Below are 23,135 nucleotides of genomic sequence, written 5' to 3' on the forward strand. Positions count from 1 at the left end.
TGTACAAAGAGCTGCTCATTGTATCTAGCTGACACTACATGCTGCCCTAAAAAGACAATAAGGGGTCAACATGTCATGCAGTATTTGGACTCTCGGGTATGAGGGAACCACCTATAACAGATACCACATTTATTGTTCATGAAGAATCAATTTCCTGGTACAAGGTGACTGGGATTCATTCCTTTTCCTTCTCTGTCTAGCCTGGATAACTAGTTCCTGTGCCCCATCACACTTCAGGTCATTTTATTGGGAGATTGTACAGAGGAGATGGCCTTCACTTACCCTCTTTGACAGGGTGGATTAATTGAGCTTTAACATCAATGCATTTGAAACTCACTCCATGTAGAATTGCATGACTGGTCATAGTGCAGCTGAGGAAGAAACTCTCTGCAGCAAGGGCTTTCAAATTACCAGAGGCCAGTAGCCCATGACCTTAGGCACAACTGGAACCACGGTTCTGCCCCTTCTTATTGTCTAATTCCCTTTTCCACATGGGCGTGGGATTCAGGGTCATATAATTCACATTCCTTTTAAAATTCATAGAGACCTCTGTCCAGCACCCATGTGCACACCTCCCCTACCAGAAAGTGTGCCTTTAGTGTATTGTTGTTCTGATTTGTTAATGGATTGTGCATGGTTTATGGGAGAGAGGGAGTCCACCGGAAACGTTTGGCTCTCCATCTGCCAGTTAGCCATGCCCCTCTATGTTTGGTACTTCTTACTGTGTACTCTTCTCCTCACTGTTTTGCAAAGGTATTTCCATTCTTTTATGACCAGAAGCTTGGTGCTTCATCATAATAGGATTATACACTGTGTGCCCATTTCTTGCAGGAATAATTAGCAAAAACTCTATAATAATACCATCTTTATTAGATATTTAAAAAGTGGGTGCTGGTAGGAAGATGGCGGCAATGGAGTTGTAAGAGACAAGCGCACATTCAAATTACTCTTCCAGTCTACAGTGGACATATAGACTGCCCGGTGTCCATAAATAATGTTTACATGCTGACCCATTAGTCATCATTTCTGGGCGCTTTTTACAAAGAAATGTTTAAGTGTGCAAGGTAGTACTCCTGTAGTACTCTTTTACATATTCTCACATGCCATTGAAGATTGCCCCCCAAATCACCTACAATGGACATAAAATGGGAATATTTAGTTAAAATTCTTATACAATTAGCACAAATAGAAAGGACTGTGCCCTTTTTGCCCTTTTTCAAATAGGGATTTGGATGTTTGGGCTCTGATTCACAAGGGCATATAAACGTATGTACAGAGTACTCCTGTCGTATTACTTCCTACACTCATAAATGCCTTTTTAATCTACTTCTTTGTGTCTGGCACATAGGTGTCCCTGAACTCTCTAAGGGGTTGTCACCCTCGTTATTTTAGGGTAGTCATAGTCCACATTAGTGTTGACTGTGCTACTACCACTCTTTGCACCATGAGAGGCTTCAGCCCTATTTCAGGATCAGTCTGCTATGTTTTCTATCAGCAGAAATAAGGATCCGAGAAGCCATCTTTTAAGCTAGGGTCCACAAACCTACCCAGTGTCTGCTCGTCCCTCTTTTCACATAAATGAACACTTTTTCCACTAAACGTTTACCACCATGATTAACAGACTTGCTTGTACTCCTTGCTATGGACCAGATATGTTTTTAATGTATTACTTTGCTCGACTTGTAAACAGATCTATATTTTGCAGACTTAATCAAGCTACACCAAAACATTTTTCACAAGCTCTTTATGTTTTTTTACTGTAATTTGTATTGTAGCTGCTTTCAGATTGTAAAGTGTACGAGGACATTAACTTGCTCAGTTCAGCAAGTAAATGCTGAACTGATGACGCGCAGTTATTAAAAGTCCCTGGAGGACTAGGGAAAGAACAGCCTTGGATGACCTTGCTACTTTTGTATTTTTAGGAAACAGACAAGTGTAAAAGCAGGAACAAACACATCCGTGGTCTTTGTTTATGTTGCTAAATTAATTGAGACACAAACTGCATCAATGAAGAAGAAAAAAACAAAGAAATAAGTTGCTCATTGCTGGACTATAATATGATTACTCTGAGTCAATTGCTACCCCCTTAACCTTGGAAAATATGTGACAGTCTCAGAAAGTGGCATTTCGAGAAGTCAAATGAGTTAATTTTTCCAGCTCGTCGGTTATTAATCAAGACCACATCAACCATAAAGTAGTATACTATCAGTAAGCACAAATAAAAATGCAATTAAACTCATACTAATAGACGCCAAGGCGCTCTGTTCGCTTTGAATTAATATCTCAAAGGAAATGGCCTTCTATGCCATCGCCTTGTAGTCAAATTTTGATGCTAAGGGCCTCATGTAGGTAGCGTACCAGTTACCACTTCTTAAATACCGAGCCGTACCGACTCGGTATTTAAGAAGTGGTAACTCGTATGTAGGTAATGAGTCGGTAATTTTTACCGATTCGTTACTAGTCGGTGATTACCGAATCGGTATTTACCGATTCGGTAATGAGGCATACCTTCCCATTGATGGGAAGGTATGCCTCATTACCGAATCGGTAAATACCGATTCGGTAATGGGGGGAACACATACAAGGGTGGCAGGGTGTCACATTGACACCCTGTTGCACCCCTGTTTCGGCCATGTGTGCACATGTGGCACACATACATGCCCTAAGGGCATGTATGCATGCCACATTGCACACTGCTACGCGGGTAAAAATGCATGAATACATACATTAATTATTTACCACCAACTAAAAGTTGGTGGTAAATACCGACTCTAAAACACACCCACACACTCCCCCTACATCTCGATTTTGCTTTCGGAATTTACCGAATCGGTAAAATTACCGAATCGGAAAAGTTACCGATTCGGTAACATTACCGATTCGGTATTATTACCGATTCGGTAATTTTACCGATTCGGTAAATTCCGAAAGCAAAAATTGTCCCCCTACATACCATTAGCCAAAATACCGGTCGGTAACGGTAAAATTACCGAAAATCGGCCGTTACCGACCGGTATTTCGCTACCTACATGAGGCCCAAGTGTTGAAAAAAAGTGTTTCTGTTTCCTTCCTTTTTTTTGTAAGTAGGAGTACCCCTAGTATAATGTCGGCGTCCAGAGCTGTACACTTGCTGTACTTTTCTCCTCTACCATTTCTGGATGTAGAAGGTGTTTTTTAAATTCTATTTTCGAGAGAGCAGCAAGAAATTCCAATTGGTTACAAATTGCTGCTGATGTGATGAATTAGTCACGCTTTTTTGACAATAATTTGTATTTAATAAATAGCAATTGTAAGCAAACAAAAACATTCAGATAAAGTAACATGTACAATAAAGGTGAACAACATCCACAATTATTTTTAGCATTTCCTTGTTAGTGTTTGAAGGTATAACATCGACCTTAGGCACAGGTTACACGTTTTAACCTTGGCAAGGACCGCTAAGGTTTTTCAAAGTGGGTAAATTGAGTGACATTACATTTGGTTACAGAAGTACCTGTTATTAATCGCAGAAGCATGGTATGAAGCGCTATATAAAAAGAAGGTAACTTTAGTTAATGGTGGAAAGGGCAGCCAAGTAGCACAATATATTCCAGTTTTAAAAATGACCAAATTAAAAAATATATCAATAATAAAATATAAAAATATTTTCGTTAGTAAAGAGATGTTTGCCTTGCCCAATAATGTTTCATATGAAAACCTGACTAGATTTTAATATTTGCGTGATTGACAATTCTAAACCTAATCCCCAGAGATACCCCTCCCGGGGTGATTTGTGCACGCTATAAATTAAAATAACATAACAATCCCTACAGAAAGAATGGATGACCTGAGCAAGAGTTGATGTAAGCAGGACAAAGAGTCAGAGGGATGTAAATAGGCAACTATAAAGCATATCATCTTCATGAAGCATCATTAGATGCAGTCTAGCAGCCTACAGGCATAGTCTCTCTTCTGTGTGTCTACACTCACAAGTCAGTGTTACTATTAAGCTCAGGTTGAGTCTGCAAAGTACCACACCTGTATTATATTTAACATGTTGAACCTGTGGCAGCTCTTGCGTAAGGGTATACTGATGTCTCCTCAACCCAATAAGGATGAAAACTTCCTCCGCTATGAAATGATACCAAAAGTAACTGTATCACTGGAGTTACTAGCTGCTCCAGACACTAGCTGATCCATGGATGAGTGTTCTAATGTGGGGCAGTGGATAGTTGCTCTCCTGCTGATGGTTGGTGGTTTCTAAGCTGCAACTTATGGTGAATAAATCCTGTACTCACCAACCTGGAACGGATTCTTTTGTGGTCTCTCCTGAATACAGCTCAACAGACCCGCGCTGTCCTTGCTTGATGCAAGTTGCCACAAGGCAATGCAAGTCCTTATCTGGGATTTAATAACTCATGCAAATCTACTTTGAGTGGCTTTGCTTGGTTTAGTAAATACAAAATATCACAACATAGCACATAGCACTGCTTTGCTTTACTTTGCATCAGGGATGCGTTCCATGAGCTGAGCATGAGCGTTACCAAGCACCCATGGATTATGGAATATTCCCAGAATTACTAAAGTCAGTAAACCTGAAATTGTGCCAAAGTGGTGCGTCTTAAAGACCCAGGCTTAATGTGGAGACAATTCATTCTGCATCACACTTAGAAAAAGGAAAATACCAATCCTGCTTGTAACACAGGCACCCTTGCTGCAATGAGCAAATGTGCCTAAGGTGGTGCTAGGCAGCCTCAAGTGCACCAGTGAAAGGAGGAAGCAGAAGTGCGTCATGTCTCCATGGAGATGACGCATTTCTACTCTCCATTTTATGCAGTGAAGTTCAGCAACTCTGTTTACTGCCCTGTGTTGCGTGAAATGTTCGTAAATATGCCTCTAAATATCTGAAAGCTGGGTCTTAGCAGGCATTTTAATTTTCTGATGCTGTCAGTAATGTCAATCATGTTGGGAGCACAAGATCCAAACCTTTATTAGAACTTACCAAGACTGTGTGGCAGTTTTATTCCAAAAGAAAAATATCAGTCCAAGCAATATACTTGCCAGGGGATTTCAACTCTGTGGCTGATTGGTCCAGATGTCTCCAAGATTCCAGAGATTGGTGTTTTCATCCTATATCAATTAAAAGAAAATTCTGCTTCTTTGGGTCCCTTCTCAGTGGACCTGGATGGTCTTTCTACAGCTGGAGACTGGATCTATTGGCTGTAGCTGAGGGAGCTGTTGGCAGGTTTGGTAACCAGGTAAGGGAGAGAGATTGGACCCACATTAACATCTATCTTCAACGATATGGTCTTTGTAGCAGCTTGAGAGGTAAGAGGGAGAAAACAATCACAACTGAATCTCAATACAGTGTAACCAATTTGATCACATAATAATCCACTCGACAACTAAATCTGAGATTAGTAAAATGTAATTATAAATTTAGAAACAAATCGATATAGAACATTAACATATAAAAATACAGAACGAACAAAAGTGGTCTAAATCTCCTTTCGAGATTCACCCTATATAACACAAAGCAAAAAATGAGTTCTATAAATAGCAATGCAAATAATCAGGAATACCATTTATTATTAAACTGCATCAAATGATTCTTCAAGGTAAGTATGACCAAGCTATCTCTCCCTACACTACCTTAAAGGGACAACCTTATACTAAGGAGCATTGAATAAAGGTGAAATTAGAAGGGTGTCAGCTGTCAGAGTCTTCAGTATAAGGCACTCCAACCATGGGTCATGCAATGTAAAGCCACACAAGCAGAAGCATAGATCTGCTCCCTGTGAAGTCCTAAGATGTCTCTCCTGACCCTCACTAAGTTAAAGCATAAAATATTAGTTGCATTCAAGGTAGTCAATCCCATGTGACTTTCTCCAGTGATTTTCATAATTCCGGCTCAAATTGAGTACTTGCACCACCTTTCCCACATTGATAAGTTACATCTCTATTCATCCTTGGTCATTCTTCTCCTCCTACATGAGAACTCGCCTCCTTGCCCTTTACCACATTTCTCCTTGCCAAACTTCATCTTCTCATACCTCGCTATCTAATGAAATAAAACCCTTCCATGCTAACAAATGAGGCATTGTCCACACCTGCAGTGGAAATAAAAATACAGGCAAATACATTCTACGTTGAAGGTTAAATACGAATTACTGCAAGGCTTTAAATGTGAGCTTGAACTCAACGGTTCTTGAGGTCCATACTCATGTCAATTTAGCAGTGAACAGGTTACAAATACGTGCAGATTTCTAAATAAATAACAAATGTAGCTTTTTAATGCATGAATAAATTTCAAAGAATATCGAAGAGGTCCTTTCAAATGCACCAACATGGATATAATTGCTTGTTACTAGCATAAATGTTTAAACATTAGTCTAATTAATTTTCACGGGGAGTACTTTAAATATGCAATACTCCATTCTTTTTTAGTAACATGTTCACACAGAATATATTTGAGTGCTGACTGTGCATGATTATGATGCACTCCTAAAGTATCTCAGGATGGGATCAAAATTACACTGCTTCATAACGTTTTCCTCCAAAGCCTTTTTTAATTATATTGAACGTTCTCACCCAGGCACACCAGAATGTGCAGTGGTGGCCCTAGTAGCAGCTCTTTGGCATTCCCAAATTGGGTTACAAGTTCTACTGGAGCTGATGTGCTATATTCCAATCTTAATCCCATAATTACCAAATCTTTTTTTAACACAACCATAAAGCCCTCCAACACAACCATGTCATGAATCATTTTCTTACGCTAACAGTTTGAAGAATTTAAGGGCATCTTGGAGAACCTCAGGCATTTCATCAAAAACTGTAGAATGAATCTGAAAATCTTCTTGCCTACTCCCAAATAATATCAATGCGCAAGTCAGTATGGGTTAGCTGATGTGTGGGTAGGGCTATGGATACATTTCAGCAGATGTAACCAGTTTAGTCACCTTCTTGGCATCTTGCAGAACTATCAATACTTATAGATCAGCAATATTGGCTGAACATGTTAGAGTATATTGGAAACCAGTGTGTCAACACCCTCTCATCTTTCATCTTTTAAAGAGAAAGTTTTTCTAGTCCACCTGGTCCAAAGTAAACCTCTTAGTGGGATGTCAATTTTGTTTTTAAGTTATTTCTGGGATAGGCTGACAATCTCATCCTTCATTGTCTTTGAAAATGTTGTCTACAAAGCTCTTTATTTTATTGTGTTTAGTCTCAATCAAGTGTCTATCTGATGGAAAAGCAGTTGAAAATTCCAGTATACTCCCTTGGTGGTATATTTCATTATATATAGAAGAGCAAAGACAAACTTGAACTCTGTGTTCTATCCTTATTTTCCTAATCAACCACATTATGTGTAGGGTATTCCCTAAAATGTTATGAAGAAAAACCTGCGACTCTGGGGTCATCCTCGCATACCCAAATTTTGATTTACTTTAGAAAGCTCTTTAAATCTGTTCCTTTTCCTATGCTAGCTTATTGGGTCAGGCAGATCATGTCTCTAGCTTGTCTTGGCATTTCTGTTTTCTTTTGGGGCTCATTCCACAAGGGGTGCCATGGGTTCTAAAGCATTCTGGGATGCCCAAGATTGAAGGTCATTCTTAGATCTGCAGATTGGCCTAATGATTCAATTGTTTTGCAAGCCTTATTCCAATGTGGTCTCTAATGTGGTTGATATAGTTTAGGCAAGTATAATAGCACAACAAGATAGGAAAAGGGCAAGAATAATTATAATCAACACTCTATATCGTGCAGTGCTCAGTTTTATTACACATAGTTTTACATCCTAAAGAGAGCCTACTCATTTCCTGATAAAATCAATAAATGTTTTCCTAACAATAATGCTCTCTGCTCTAACTGTGCTACATACACAGCAGGCCTTCATCACATTTTATGTGACTGTCCATTTTTAGTAACATACTGGTCTAAGGTTTAGATGGGTTGTCTGCTATCACTGCCCTATCCAACTTAAAAAGCTGGGATACCTATGCTTTAGGGCTATAGAAACAACCAAAAAATGGTAAAGTAGGTGTCCGCTTTCCAGATCTTGCTCTACTTATCACCTAACAGGCAGACACTATAAAGTGAAAGGCTATGGCACCTCTCACATGAGGGGATGGCACCAAGCCACCATAAAATGGGCTGAAGCCAAGAGTAAAGCCCTGCATACAGAAGAAGCCAGGGCCCTATTGAGAAACGCGATTGCCAAATGGAAAAACATGTCAGTGAATCTGAAACCAGAACCTTAATTTTGATACACTGCCACTTTAACTCCATCAATTAGCTCTTTAGAGACCTGCAGGCTTGCTATATCCCTGGATCCCCGCAGGACACAAACCAGTATGCTACATTCATCAGGGCACCCATATAACACTTCCATATACTCCTACAACCAGGCTGCAATTCTTACTCACACCGCCATCCCCAGCACCCCTTCTTATTACCTGTTTTTTTACTGGTTAGCGCAGGACCAGGCATCCCCCTGCCAGCGCCAATTGATAATGCTTTGACTACTCACCTGCCTCAGCACCACCAACTTCATTGCTTGCCTCCCAGCCTTTGGGAAAGATGGTTTATTTTAGTTGCTTACTGTTGCATTGTTCACTAATTTATATTTAGGTGCCGATTCGGATCCTGGAAAAATTTACCCCGTCCGAATTGAATCTGGACTTTTTTCCGTCCGAATGGTACAAGAAGCGTACAAACTGCCAAGTACGATTCGCATGGGAAAAACTCCATACGAATCACATCCGGAAAACTTCCCCACACGTCCTCGGGTCGGAAATTGTGTCCGACACATCCCCGGACGATTAACCGTACGAATCGGAAAAATGAAGTCCAACCGCGCAAGTACGATCACTCCCGGCCTTTCGATTTCACAACTGTATGGAAAAAACACCATACGGACCGAACTCCCATAGCAACCATGGAGACACGTGCCCGCATACGCGCCGAACACCCCACCACAGACCCCGCATGTACGCGCTAAACGCCCCCCGGCCGCGGATGTACGCGCCGAACCCCCACCAGTGTATGCATGGAGCGTACACCCACCCATGTATGCATGGAGCGTACCAACTCCCCACCCGTGTATGTACGGACTGTACCCACACCCCACCCGTGTATGTACGGACCGTACCCCCACCCCACCAGTGTATGTACGGACCGTACCCCCACCCGTGTATGTACGGACCGTACCCCCACCCCACCAGTGTATGTACGGACCGTACCCCCACCCCAGCCATGTATGTACGGACCGTACCCCCACCAGTGTATGTACGGACCGTACCCCCACCCGTGTATGCATGCAGCGTACCAACTCCCCTCCCGTGTATGTACGGACCGTACCCCCACCCCACCAGTGTATGTACGGAGCGTACCCACACCCCACCAGTGTATGAATGGAGCGTACCCCCACCCGTGTATGAATGGAGCGTACCCACACCCCACCAGTGTATGTACGGACCGTACCCCCACCCCACCAGTGTATGTACGGAGCGTACCCACACCCCACCAGTGTATGAATGCAGCGTACCCCCACCCGTGTATGAATGGAGCGTACCCCCACCCCACCAGTGTATGTACGGACCGTACCCCCACCCCACCAGTGTATTTACGGACCGTACCCCCACCAGTGTATGTACGGACCGTACCCCCACCTGTGTATGCATGCAGCGTACCAACTCCCCACCCGTGTATGTACGGACCGTACCCCCACCCCACCAGTGTATGTACGGAGCGTACCCACACCCCACCAGTGTATGAATGGAGCTTACCCCCACCCCACCAGTGTATGTACGGACCGTACCCCCACCCCACCAGTGTCTGTACGGAGCGTACCCACACCCCACCAGTGTATGAATGGAGCGTACCCCCACCTGTGTATGAATGGAGCGTACCCCCACCCCACCAGTGTATGTACGGACCGTACCCCCACCCGTGTATGTACGGACCATACCCCCACCCCAGCCATGTATGTACGCACCGTACCCCCACCCCACCAGTGTATGTACAGACCGTACCCCCACCAGTGTATGTACGGACCGTACCCCCACCCGTGTATGCATGCAGCGTACCAACTCCCCACCCGTGTATGTACGGACCCTACACCCAGCCCCCCTTGTATGTACGGTGCGAAACACCACCACCGATGGACGGTGCGGACCAACACCCTGCCCGTGTTCGTATGCACCCTACCCCAGGCCCACACACCAGCACCCTCACACAACATCGGGCATGTACGAGTCGTACTAAGCCATAGCAAAGGACAGCACTGTACAACAACATGGCCCATGTACGCACCGTACAGAGGCTAAAAACACTCCTACTGAACCAGGACTAACCAAAAAAACACAAGGACAGTCAATCCGAGGCACACAACACCACAAAACATATCCAACAAGGCCAAATACATCCTATACACTGACCTGCAACTGACAAACAGAGAAACAGAGGCCCAAACCACTACTACTCCTTATAACACACCCACCCAAAGTTCAAACACAGCCACACCCACAAATGGACCAATAAAAAGGCCCAACACACACAAACCATGATCCTTTGCAACAGATCCACTGCTGCCAGACCCCAGAGACAACGCACTGCACCATACTTCAACCATCAATACCCCTTACACTTGCACTCCTTCACACAACCACCATCACAAACACACCCTCATCACATTCACACACACACACCTGCACACCCACAACCATCCACACCCACACCCATCCACACCCCCACCCCCACAACCATCCACGCCCACACCCCACACCATGCCCACCAACAAGAATCCAAAGTTCACAAAGGACGAGCTGGAGTCCCTTGTCGACGAAATCATCAGAGTCGAGCCACAGCTCTTTGGAACATTGGTCAGACGGACCAGCATATCAGAAAAAACTGCCATGTGGGTGAGGATAGTCAATTCCGTGAATGCTGTTGGGGCCACCAGAAGGACCAGGCATGAGTGCCAAGCCAGGTGGTACGATCTGCGGAGGACGGTCCGCCGCAAAATGACGGACGAGCACAACCAGGCCAACATCACTGGAGGAGGGCCGGCCCGCAGACCGGTACACTACCATCCCTGGGAGGAGAAGGTGATGGCCACGCTGCCGCCGTTGGGAGTAGACGGACTAGAAGGAGTCCGAGAGCCTGGTGAGTACACAAACAACTCACCTCACATGGGGGGAACGCCATATACAACCCAAATACCAATCATGCACAGAACCCCCCCAAAGCCAGCACCGGACACAACCACACTCCAAAAACACACACATGCCACTAGCGCCTCCATGCCCCAAGCAAGGCCATGCCAAGTCACAGGCCACACAAAACACCAACACAAGACAGGATGTCCCTGATGCCGGGAGGGTGGGCCTCAAAACTAACATAGAGCAACTCTGAAGCACACAATAATGCCCTCAGCCCATATGGCTTAGGGCACAGCCATACCAACAGTGTGTCCCCACACAGTACTGTTTTGCCTGCTAATGGTGGCCGCGTTGCAGGACGACATGGGTATGAAGGCACAATTTGCACATAACAGCAGCCAATGAAGACGCAGCACACTGAAAGAGTGTCAGCACACACCGCCACAGCAGCAGCGCAGACTCAGACACTACGCCCAATGGGTGCCGGCAGAGAAGAAACAAACCCACATGAACAAGCCAATGGCCTTTGCAAGACCTGCAAACTGTGTGTGCCCAGGAAGCGGGGCTGAGGTGACAGAGGGAGGGAGGAGGCAGAGAGAGGGACAGAGACAGAGGTGGACACAGGGAGACAGACAGAGGGAGGGAGGAGGCTCACAGAGGGAGGGAGAAGGGGAGACAGAGGGAGTCGGACAGAGGGAGGAGGCTGATAGAGGGAGGGAGAAAGGGAGACGGACAGAGGGAGGAGGCTGACAGAGGGAGGGAGAAAGGTAGACGGACAGTGGGAGGAGGCTGACAGAGGGAGGGAGAAAGGGAGACGGTCAGAGGGAGGAGGCTGATAGAGGGAGGGAGAAAGGGAGACGGACAGTGGGAGGAGGCTGACAGAGGGAGGGAGAAAGGGAGATGGACAGAGGGAGGAGGCTGATAGAGGGAGGGAGAAAGAGAGATAGAGGGAGACGGACAGTGGGAGGAGGCTGACAGAGGGAGGGAGAAAGGGAGACAGAGGGAGACCAAATCACCCTTGGGTGGTGTGGCCATGTCCGCTCGTCAGCAAGTGGACTGTGTGCATGTAGACAAGGTTTGGCAGTGCCTTAACCCCCCCTTCAACCTTTGAAAAACACTAGGCCATGTGTCAATCTGTGCACGAGTACATCCGTGCTGCAGGCACAAACAGAACCTTACACCCAGTATACCTACCCACTGTGTTCGTCAGAACCCTGTCACAAATTGTTAAGTTACCTACCTGCATTCTCAAATAGCATGGAATAAACACCATTTGGCCATGTACAGTGCAACACGTAAGGCGGCTCTGCATGGATTGCTACGCCCGCTCTCTACACTGCTGACTGCGTTCCCAAAAGATGCATCAACTAAGATTGTGTCACACATAGGTAAAGTGTCGAAAGCTGTGGCCAAGGGACATACCCATGCACAAGTGCACTGTGTGAGGAATGCTAGCCAAATCCAACCACCCAGAGGAACTGTGCCAAATCAAAAATGAATGAGACATGGATGTCGCATGTAACACAATTAACACTGTCTCTCTCACACACAGGTCAACGTCATCGATCTCCCCCCAACACTGGGGGGGAAGACTCACAGGACCAGGCTCTGTGTGAAGAGGACACCACCGGCAGCGACGACTCTCACCACTCCGTGGATGACCCAGACCAACCTGGCCCCTCTGGTGTCTAACCACCTGCAGCACCTGCGTCAGTTACAACTGTGCCAACCACCACCCCCACTCCTGCCACATCCCAGGAGACACCCAGGAGCCCTGCCCGCACACAACAACACAGCCAGTCTGTCCAGGAGGGACAAGGTTCTCCGGGCACCCAGGAGGAGGCAGGCGACACCGCAAATGCCATCCCTCAGGGGTCCCGGAGACCCAATGTGCCCACAACGGCAGGCCAGGCGCAAGTGGGCAGGGGTGGTGGGAGTGGAGGACGGCGGAGGCGCGAAACTGACCAGCCAGCTCAGGACCCGGCTATGGCACACGTCAGAACCATCCTGGACGCATACCGGCGTGACTCCAGAGGCATCGCCCAGGTAGTGGGGACCCTCAATGAGATGAAGGCCCTGCAGGTTGAGCAACATGCCAGGATGGAGGCAAGACTTGCAGAGCTCTTGGCGGTGCACAGGGACGTGAGCCAATCCCTCCATCAGATCGCCCAAAGCCTGGCAAACCTTCCCTGTGCCACCAGGCGTAGAGCAGCACCAGACACAGGGAGGGAGGAGGAGGAGGATACATCTGATGGAACATCCCTTGCATCGTCAAGGCAGGCGTCTGAGGGTCCCCGCAGGAAGGTGGGTCGTCCACGAAAAAGACCGTGAGAGTCAGCGGAACATCACCATCTCCCAGGTCACCTGGCCTGGCACCTGGCCCTCTGGCCCAACAGCAGCACAGCAGCAAAGGACATTCTCTGCCACATGGCCTTGCTGGTCACTGTCTGACCAATGTTGACAAAGACTGTGGCACAGACTCTGATGACTGTCAATGGCAAGGACACCAACTCCCCCTGTGAACCTTGGATTCTACACTCCCACCAAGCACCTCTTGTCACCCCCCCAAACACGTACCCCAGCACTAATAAAATTCATCACAATCACAAGATGATGCCGTCATTTTGCATTGTTCCACTACATGTCTGTGTTGTAAAGTCAAACCATGCCTGATTACTGAATTAACTCCAAACATCCATACCCTGGGGTCTGAGTCTGGCACAGGACACACATGGGTCTCAACGTACCATCCAAGACAGACATGGAGCACCATACTCACCCGTGATGGGCCCAACCAGCTGAGGGGGTGCCCGCACAACTGTGCCTACAGACCTATTTAGAAGAGCAACAGTTATGCGCAGAGGTCAGGGATCATGTGGAGTGTCCTGGGGGTGGGAGTCCCAGGTATGTGTAGACACGTGGCAGAACCATGTCCTGTATGCTTGAGTCAGGTGGATGTGGACAATGGTGGGCCAGCCAAGGTTGGATGCATGGAGATGGCACAATTGGGTGTTGGATCACAGTGCCACAAGGTTGTGTTGTGGTTGTGGGCTGCATCCTGAGTGTGTGCGTGGATTGAGAAGGTCATCCTGCAGCTGGCAGTGATCCACTCCCCCCATCTCTGTTGGACGTTGATGTGGCCTGGTCGCCGGATGTAGTAGCAGAGCTGTGCAGATGCACCCTGGATGTGGACAAGTATCATGGGATTTCTAACGCACATGTCCGTATAGTACAGGGTAGGAGTAGACACGGATGTCATAGTTGACCTGGGGGATGGTCTCCCTCTTGCCTTGAGGTGGATGGAACTGGGGATCTTGTGCATAATGCAGAGTGTGCTGCCGCATGAGGCACAGATGCTGCTGATCAGCATAGCACATGTCAGCAAGCAATCCATGATGAACACCAGCTCGTTTGCGTGGACACTGGGTGCCCTTGCAGCAGGGCCTGCAGCAGCATGCGCCATGTCAAGGAAACAATGCCACAAGTAGCACACAAAGACAAGGATCTCAGGAAGGAACCATGCAAAAGGTGTATGTCAAGGAAGGAATGTCTGGTTCAACATGGCACACACACACACAATGGATTCACATGCAGCACAGTGGCCGTCGTGGAGACTGACATGCCACAAAACCTACACAGCCATGGACATCATGCACAATACAGAATCTAATCCCTGACAAACAGCTTGCATCTTGCTACTCTACACATAGACTCATATGCACCATCTCTGAGAACAATGCCAGACATGCCGCATGCACAGTGGCAACAGACCACCATTGACAGAGATGAGGCACCTTGGAGGCAGAGGGACACCTTTATTACTCATGTGTGTCGGAATGCTAATGCAACTCTGTCAACACATACACAGGTCATGTGGATGAACACGTGGGACCAACACTGGCACCCCCCTTACCACCACAGATGCTGGAAATCCATGGCACTGGCACACAAGTGACGGATTACAGCTAAACACCCCCTGCTGCTCACGGAGAGCCTGCTATACACCATTGAGCCCCTAATTGGGAATTCACACACCATGTCAACCCGGTGCAACCCGTATGTTTCCGAGGCCAGTGTTACACACATTGCTGGCTCCATCACAATCCCATTACAGATGACTGTCACCAAGTCTGACCATCAATTCAGGTGAATTCTGCTCCAGGTCATGTGCCCCATGGTGAATCTACATGTATGTGAAGTATCCAAACATGAACAGGAGCAGTGCACACACATTCAAAACAAATACCACTCCCAAAAAGCCGTGCTGCATCCCTTACCCGAAGGAGATTTTCGAACTTGTCCGTGCATGTCACGCTGATTCAGCACATGTTGCTGTGTTCATGAGGAATAGCAGGAGCACAACAATGCCACCAGCAGACAGCATGCGCAAGTACCTGTGGATGGGAGACACACCAGAAGTCAGCCAAAAGAAGCACATCCGCATGCATGTGCATGTACTCGACACGTATTAGGTTGTCAACATGCGAGGTGACTATGATGACTCTGGAACAACATTATTCTATTGCACCATCACTCGAGTGACACATCCAAACACCTCTGAGTCACTTGGAAGACATGCAGATAGACACACACATTGCAACACATGCCACACACAGCCAAATGCGTGCACACTCAGACACTGGAACTCACCACTAAGCAAAGAAGTCACGTATGAGCCGACTCCGCATGTCCTCTACCGCCTCCTCCTCCTCCACATCACTTGCCTCGTGCCCAAGCCCTTGATCCTCCATGGGTGGATGGTCCTGCTCATCTGGATCCAGGATGAGTGGCACAGCTTTCTCCACTGCCATGTTGTGCAGCATGCAGCACACGAGGAATATCTTGCAGACCTTCACCGGTGCATATGGGAGTGCGCCACCGGTCTTGTGGAGGCAACGGAATCGGCTCTTCAGGAGGCCAAACGTCCTCTCTATCACTCGCCTGGTCCGCCCATGGGCGTTGTTGTAGCGGTGATCGGCAGCCGTGCTGGGGTTGCGGAGAGGCGTGATCAGCCATGGCATGTTGGGATAGCTAGCGTCCCCTACATGGAAACATCATGGACAACAGTGGGTCAGGAGAAGCAGTAAGACAGGAAGATGACGTTAAATACAGGACTGCCAGAGTATACCCACCAACAATACATGCCCGTTCGTTGCGCAGCTGCAGCATCATTTCAGGTACCCTGCTACGCCTCATGATGTACGCATCGTGTGCTGATCCTGGGAAACGAGCACAGACATGTGAAATCACCATGTTGGCAAGACACACCGCAAGGGCATTAATGGAGTGGTAATGCTTGCGGTTACGGAAGGCTACCTCCTGTGCCTGTGGTGGTACCAAAGCCACATGTGTTCCATCTATGGACCCAATGACATGGGGCATCCCTCCCAGGGCATAGAACTCACGCTTGACAGCTGTCAACTGCTCAGGAGTTGGGAATTTAATGAACTCATCAAGGTGCTCCAACATGGCCTCTAAAAAATCATGCAGAACACGGCTTAACATGGTTTGGGACATCCCACCGACATGGGCAATGGTATGTTGAAAGGTACCCATGGCCAAGAAATGTAGGGCTGCCATCACCTTCATCTTGGGTGTCAGTGCACCAGGATACCTGTGTAGCGGTTGGAGGTGTGCTGCCAGCCGTGTCGTCAAGTCCACAATCAAACGTTGGGGGAAGCGGTAGCGGCGTATACAGTCATTTTCCCGCATGTCAGCCAAGTCCGGAATTGCTCGAGGGAGAGGCAGAGCCCTGCAGTGAATTAGAAGGGACAACGAAGAGTGAGTACAGTACACCACCAATGTCAATGTACAGAGCACATGCTCAACAGGCAATACACATATGCTACATACAGAGTCAGGTCTGTGCAATAAGCCCTGGACACGTTTGCCAGCCATGTGACACTCCTACCAAGAGCCAGCTCCAAACGTTGATTCTCAACCTCATTATGCCATGCCATGAAACTAGCTGTGGGCCAGTGTAAGTGAGCAGGCAGACGCATTACAGGAGTTACAGACATCCAAATATGTGCAGAGGAAGGATGTTTATTGTACAGACAGGTTGCGGAACACTAGAAGCACAGGTCCCATGCCATAGAAAAAAGACAGACCACACACCTTGCCATGAAGGATTACATGTCAAGACTGATCACACATAGATTGAGAGTATGCAGATATGTCCTTGTTTTGAAACTCCGTGTCGATGCATACATACACACCTTACGTCGGATTACACATGTGTGCTGGTGTGCGTAACAGTGTTCTCAAAAATCAAATAGGAGGGAGAAAGAAGGGGCTTAGGTCCACTCAGCTTCCTTATCTCAATATATCAAAAATCAATGGGAGAGTGGATCACTGGTCCTGGGAGAACCAGGGTATTGCATGGTTAGTACTTTGTACTGTTTTAAGAAACCCTCATTCACGTTTGGTAAAGGATCGAGTTTAGCGGTATATCTTGATTCTCCGCTAGATTGTCATTAACGTGATCGCATAATCATTGGGTTAATCCAATGCTTCCTCCACCCGGAGGCTTTTACCACTGGTGGTCACAGTAGTGATCGTGAATAAAAAAAGGTGAGGTGACTTGTGGTGAAAAGGTGTTGTTTAAAAATCTCGTAAAGCCAGTAGATATCTTTATTGGTACTGGATTTGGGATAGATTTAAAAAAAGATTATTGTAAATGTGCACACGTCAGACTTGTTATGGTCTAGTGCACTTTTAAAATTAGTGTCCAAAAAAAGGTCGACATGTTTCAGCCCTCATCAGCCCCGAGGGGTCAAGCGGGCTTTCTTCAGGACCTGGTGCAGAATAGAGTGACCTAATGTTCAAGGCACCCTTGTGGAAGTGCGGTAAGATAATTATTCCTTTCTTGGTCGCACATTCAGTCTAAAACCGTTGTTAAGTGTTTTTCGGGGGAGGGGGGGAAAAGGAAAATAACAACAAAGAAGTCATTATGAATTCATTCAGTGTATAAGCAATTACAAAATGGCAAAACTTTTGAAGAGTGAAACCCACTATCGTTTGGGAAACGCTCGGTATGGCAAAGTTCGTCCCTCCTTTATGTAAGAAAAAAGACCATTTAACAATCCATTTTGTCATATTCATACTTGTGCAAAAAGTCAAATCTCCATACATCTCCTCATTACCATAAACAGAAGATACGCGCTTAGTGCTCCCTCGTGAATGGTTCATAGAGAAGGGTCAGGAGAGGGGATGTTAAATGATTCTTGGTGATCACAGAAGGTGACAAGAATATGCTGTGCCAAGTTAGATATAAAACAGGACTGGTGATCCGTGCTGTATAGTACGGGTGATATTGGTAAAAAACCGAGCCGTGTATAGGGCTCACATAATAGTAGGTATCAGAGATTATTAATATAATTCATGTCATAATTACACGTATACAAATACACGAGAATCCATGTATTGCCTCATGTTAATGAAAAAATCTCATATTGTTACAATAGACAGAGCAATGTAGCATATCCATGTTTAAATAATCGTTCGTTTGCGCTGGTTCCGTGACTAGTTGTAGGTAGTCTCGGCGGTTGTGGACTGGTAGCAAGAGGTGTTGTTTCTACAGGGAAACTAGTGGTGGTAAGCGACAATGCTTTTGGAAGGAAAGAAAAAATGCGCTAGGTTGATTTTCAAGGCGAGTAAGAATGACTCTCAATTGGTTTAAAAGGCGAGTAAAAATTAACTTACAATTACAAAACAGTAAGATGCGCTTATTTTTTGATGTTCGTAGGAAACTAGATTGAGTGATGTTCTAAGTCTAGTTCTGGTGTTAGCGCTATTGCCTCTACGTAAAGAAAAAGAAGAAAGTTTACGCGCTAAAAAGTACCCGTGCGGGTCTGCATATGTTACCTGGTCTCCTTGGTTTCAGGCCACAGCGAGTACTCTAGGGGGGTCGCCTCACGCTCTGGTGGTGATTAAAGAGAAAGGTAGTGCTCAAAGAGATTGTATCTTAGGAATACGTTACGGTTTTTCGGCGGTCCGTTTCTCCTTCTGTTACCTCTTCGGCGTTGGTCTAGGACCTGTGCTGACTCTGCCTCCTAGGACCCGGTGAAGACATGGGTTCTAAGGTGACTGCTTGTTTTTAAAGGCATGGGGGTCATAGACATAGAGGAGAGCCTAACTATGTTTGGCGATTCCTTCAAGGATCTGTCGTTGGTGGATGGCTGTTTATTGCCATGTTTTAAGAAAGTGAACAGAAGAACGACTATGAGGCGTGTACTTTTAGTTGTTTGTCAATAAAGTTATTTTTTCAATATTAGTTATTTTGTGCACTGTCATAATTATGTCAGTTAGTTGATTCATAATATTTTTCATTTTCTCTGGGTAAGTGTTACTGCGACCTCGAAAAATCTTTGATGATTACGTTTTTGTTGTCTTTTGTCGCTACATTGTTCTGAATAGTTCTGGTATTCAAGGGTTGATCTCAGTTTTTCCGATATGTTGACTTTGTAATCATATGGTTCAGAGTTATTGGTAAAACATACAAGAGCCGGACCAAAGGTCTGAGCAGGTCAGTAGCATGTCAAACACCTGTTGACACTTACACTTGATGTTGGAAGCGTGTGTTTCAGGACTATGTTTATAGGATGGTACTTTGTAATGTTGTGCCCGTATGAACCATGGTACTTCTTGTTAGTGGAGTGCTAACAACATATTGTTCATTCTTTCGTAAAAGATGAGGAGATTTATCCTGGTTTGTAAAATGAAACAAATGTTCATAGACCTTTCAGTACTACGTTTTGATGAGAGTGGTTGTCTAGCTCATGTATTCTTGAAACTGAGCCATGGGATGTTATCGTTCAGACCTCGCCTATGTGTTTGGAGACGATGTGTCGCCTATGTGTTTGGAGTATTTTTTCAGCACTCCAGTCTGATCCATTGGTTGACGAGCAAAGACCTAGAAAAGACCTCAAAAAATTCTCCATGGAACGAATGCACCCGTATAGTGCTGATGACTACAAAATCCCAGAAAATACAACTGACAACCTAAGCAATTCAAGTATGAGCTCGTCAACCAATGGATCAGACTGGAGTGGCGATGAATCCTATACACCAAGAAGAAATAGGGGTCAATACAGACGCCAAAATAGGAGGAGATCAAACAATTGGTTCAATCCCTACTTTGGCACACAACCACATCCAATACCCTTCAACACTTTCAATCCGAATCTTCAAGGCTGGGCAAATCCATTCTACCCAATCCCTCCCCCTCCTATGGGGAATCCATCCTTACCAGATATGGGACAGAGCTATACACATAGGCCGCCTTTTTTAGGGAGAGGCCAGCCGAACAGCAGAACGAGACGGAAAGGAGTGACCTGGTCCGATCAACAACGTCAGGTACACACAAGAAGCATGACGAGCACAAAACCAGGGACCAGCGCAACAACCTCGTCTTCAACCTAACCGACATTCCACTCACAGAGGAACAAGAAAATGTTCTCAATAAAGGTCTCAGCTATGTCCCTACACCCCCACTTGATTTATTCAAACTTCAATGCGAAATGGCCGATTTCTGCAGAACAATCAAGCTAAAAGCATTCTTTAATAAACAAGAAGAACCATCAAGAAGCTGCGACACCACACTTCGTCGTAAGTCGAACTTCTGTCCTTTGAACCATCAGGTCCCAGTAGAAATACTAGCCTTTGAACAGGCAATAATGAAGGAAGTTGAAGATCTCAAAGATTCGACAAACAAACCCTTCATCAACTTCTCCAAATCTGAACAAAAAGCATTAGAGACACTACGTCAAAACAGCGAACTAATAATCAAACCAGCTGATAAAGGTGGGGGAATCGTACTTTTAAGTAAAGAAGGATATAACCAACAATGTACTGATCTACTTAGTGACACTAAATTCTATCAAGTGATCACTATAGACCCAACCCCACGCTTACAAAATACCATTGCATCAATGGTCGACGAAGCAGAGACCAACAATTGGATTTCGAAGTCAGAAGCGGACATCCTGCTGACAAAATCACCCAGGATGCCGTATTTCTACTCCCTCCCCAAAATCCATAAAGAAAAACGACCACCACCAGGACGGCCCATTGTTTCAGGAATAGGATCCATCCTAGAACCATTGTCACAATTTGCTGACCACTATCTTAGACCACTTGTACAACAGACTGTCACCTACCTGAAGGACACCAAAAACCTTCTGAACCTTCTCAAGAACCTACAATTTTCAGAAGAGAAGATGCTACTAGTCGGTCTAGACGTTGAAAGCTTATATACAAGCTTGCCCCAACAAAAGACTCTAGAAACCCTAGAGACATTACTATTCAACCAACAATGGGAGCATAAAACACCAAGACACTTTGTCCTCGAATGCTGCAGACTAGCATTGACAGAGAACCACTTTAAATACAATAAAACAATGTACAAGCAGTGCCACGGAACATCTATGGGGAGCACTTTTGCGCCTAGTGTGGCAGGACTCTATGTCAGTGACTTTGAGGACAACCATATATTTGACATCTCTAACCCTTTTCGAAGCAAAATCGTTTTTTGGAAACGCTACATCAACGATGTTCTCCTAATATGGGGAGGGGATAGAGAAACCCTGACCGAGTTTCACCAATGGTTGAACATGAGGGATGAGTGGCTAAAATTCACTTATACAGCAAGTTCGAACAGCCTGGATTTTCTGGATGTCACAATCTTCATCAAAGATGACACAATACACACGAAAACGTTCTTTAAATCAACCGCTAAGAACAGTCTCTTATTATATAAGAGCTTCCACCCACGTCCACTAAGAGAGAACCTTCCCTATGGGCAATTTCTTAGGTTAAGACGTAATTGTAGTGATATTCAAGACTACAAGAGTCAAGCAATGGTACTCAGTGAAAAACTTCGCACAAGAGACTACCCCACTAAGACCATCAAAAAATGCCAAAAGAGGGCTAGAAATCAACAAAGAGAAGCCCTACTTGAAACCATCACAAAAGAACCAACACCAGACCTCATTACCTGTGTGAGTACCTACAGCACGATGTCCAATGACATCAAGAAAATCATAAACAAGAACTGGAAGATCCTTACCTCCGGATCCTTGAAATGGCCAAAACCAAGGTTCTCAAATAGAAGGACTAGGAACCTGAAAGACCTACTTGTCCATACAAGACCTCCAGAGAAATCCATCGACAAAGTCCCACGAGGGCCATGGAACAACTCGCCCATAACTGGACATTTCCCATGTGGCACCTGTTCAGTATGTCATCTAACAACAGTGACTAAGACATTACAACTACTGCCTGATCTAAAATGGACAATCAGATCACACACGAACTGTAACACCACTCATGTAATCTACATGATTACATGCCCCTGCAATCTACGATACATTGGCATGACGAGCCGTAAAGCCAAACAGAGACTATGTGAACACCGAAGCAACGTAAAGTGCAAAAAATGACCACAAAAATGAGTTGCCACTTCCTTGAGAAAGGACATACTGTTGATGATCTCCAATGGGTTATTTTAGAGACCCTACCCTCTAAAAACTTCAATGCTGAAAAAATACTATTCGAAAAGGACGAAAGATGGGTGTATCGTCTCCAAACACATAGGCGAGGTCTGAACGATAACATCCCATGGCTCAGTTTCAAGAATACATGAGCTAGACAACCACTCTCATCAAAACGTAGTACTGAGAGGTCTATGAACCTTTGTTTCATTTTACAAACCAGGATAAATCTCCTCATCTTTTACGAAAGAATGAACAATATGTTGTTAGCACTCCACTAACAAGAAGTACCATGGTTCATACGGGAACAACATTACAAAGTACCATCCTATAAACATAGTCCTGAAACACACGCTTCCAACATCAAGTGTAAGTGTCAACAGGTGTTTGACATGCTACTGACCTGCTCAGACCTTTGGTCCGGCTCTTGTATGTTTTACCAATAACTCTGAACCATATGATTACAAAGTCAACATATTGGAAAAACTGAGATCAACCCTTG

This window comes from Triturus cristatus, chromosome 6, assembly GCF_964204655.1.
Source record: "Triturus cristatus chromosome 6, aTriCri1.1, whole genome shotgun sequence".
NCBI classification, from domain to species: domain Eukaryota; kingdom Metazoa; phylum Chordata; class Amphibia; order Caudata; family Salamandridae; genus Triturus; species Triturus cristatus.